This window comes from Sinocyclocheilus grahami, unplaced genomic scaffold (genome assembly GCF_001515645.1).
Source record: "Sinocyclocheilus grahami isolate Dianchi unplaced genomic scaffold, SAMN03320097.WGS_v1.1 scaffold422.1, whole genome shotgun sequence".
NCBI classification, from domain to species: domain Eukaryota; kingdom Metazoa; phylum Chordata; class Actinopteri; order Cypriniformes; family Cyprinidae; genus Sinocyclocheilus; species Sinocyclocheilus grahami.
Window position 1 is genome coordinate 76,948 of NW_015505601.1, and position 2,166 is coordinate 79,113.

Genomic DNA, 2,166 nt, shown 5'->3' on the forward strand with positions numbered 1-2,166 from the left:
GCAAAACTGCAATGGAAATGGCTTTTTCGCATTTACAGGTCACATGGCGTATGTAAAAAGTCATATGATCATTCTTCAATGTACTATAACCTCCAAGAAACACTTCATAAGTGGCCGCGCTCCAGTATAAGGGGCTTTCCCTACTATTAATACTTAGACAATTTACACTGCACACGTCTGCGGCGCAGTGTGGCTCTGATACGGTCACTGAAGCTGATTACGGCCAGTCAATGCTTGCGTTTATGTTTTTATACAGTCTATGGTTTATTCCAGCCGCACCACGCTGCTGAAGCGGCTCTCTGTGCTGCTTCTGTAAAGATACACGCATAAGCCTCCTTTGAATAAATATAGCCAAAATCCGTCAAAATCCCACCAAAATCCGTTGCCATGACTTATCGCGAGAGGCAAAAGGTTACGTTTTAGCCGCATAACATTGGTTAATGGAAACGCCGTCATTTCGCAATACTTTTTTTATCGACATTCAGAAAATATCGCCAAAGTTTTGCGCAAATCTGTAATGGAAACGCGCCTATTGTGTCAGTGCTTTATTCGCAAGAACAACAAAATGACGAAACGCGGTGTGTAGAGCCGTTTGTCCGTTTAGGGCTACTGTAGAAACATGGCGGCGACTTCCATGTAAGGGGACCCGCGGTGTGTGTAGATATAAAGTGCTCAATCTAAGGTAATAAAAACATAACGGTTCATTAAGTAAGGTCATTATACACCTCTGAAAACATAGTTATGTATATTATATTGCATTTCTGTCAATAGATCGATGTAAATATTACACATTGCACCTTTTAGCAAATTCTCATAAAATACTGCAAGTGCTAAAATACTGCACGCTATTCAGTATCAATTCTCAGACATGTCAGAATAATACAGAACAAAGGTATCAGTATCACAATCATCCCTGGTCTTGTTTGTCCTCCTTGGTTTTTCTTTTCTTCAATCAGATGGTTTCCTTTATCTTCTGTTAATTTTGCTACTAAAATAGAAATGAAAAACAACGGGAAAATTAAAAATACTTCTTTATTGTGAAAAGTAGGTTTAATTTCAGTAAATAACACATAGGCAGAAATACAACTAGGGAAACTTGTGGTCAGCCACAGTCTTTTTTCATTAATGTCATAAATCTTTTTACACACCTTTAACGCGGAGCTGTACTTTCCAAAGTGTTAGTGGGCTGATATAGCAGTAGTAGATGCCTGAATCAGCCAATGTAAGGTTATTGAGTTTCAGTGTGAAGTTGCCATTCACATACTGGTCCGGAAACATTTCAGCTCTGTTCTTGTAGGCTTGGCTCTGTTTGGATGTCACTCCTTTGCCTTCAACTATGTCATATACATTCAGGCTGTCATTGTGTCTCCAATGTATGGTTATGTTTTCACTTTCAAGCTCATTCTCAGTGGAAGAGCAAGGCAAGACAACAGAGCCTCCGATAACACCTCCAATAGTGAGCTCAAGAGATGCTGAAAGCAAGAAAGAACTTTAAAAACAGAAAAATGTATTTGCATGAATTTGCCTTTGACATTCACCTGTGAGGCTCACCTCTGTTTATCAGCAGCAGGAAAACACAGATGATGCAGTCACTGTAAAACAAAATGAATAAATGTACCAACGCAACAAATCTAATAAATGTGTCTCGTATGGCATTTACTGTACTTCTATTTCTATTGAATGTGCATTTGCAGTGTTTTAAGTCTTAAAAGTATATTTTTAAAATAATAAAGTACTTAAATGTACTTAAAGAGGCACTTTTGTGACTTTTAAAAAGTGTACTGCGTGCTTTAAAGTAGTAAAAATTTTTGACTAACATACTAAAGCTGTAAACTAAAGTTTACGAGTTGATATATTTTAAATACACTAAATTGCAACTTCATTAAAAATGTAAAATTACAAATATATTTAAATACATGGCATACACGTTTCAATATAAATGACATTAAATCAAATTTTAGTTTAGCATAAATGCCTACCTACATGACCTACAAATACAAGAATCTGGACACTAGTTTTAATAAAAACGTATGTCTTTGCATTATGTAACATATTTTCAAATAATGTGTTGTCAGTTTTAAAGGAATGTAGCACAAGCACAATTTTCAAGAAAAACATTTCACAAAATTAAGTTAGTTATGTTCAAAATTAAGTTAAAGTTGATCA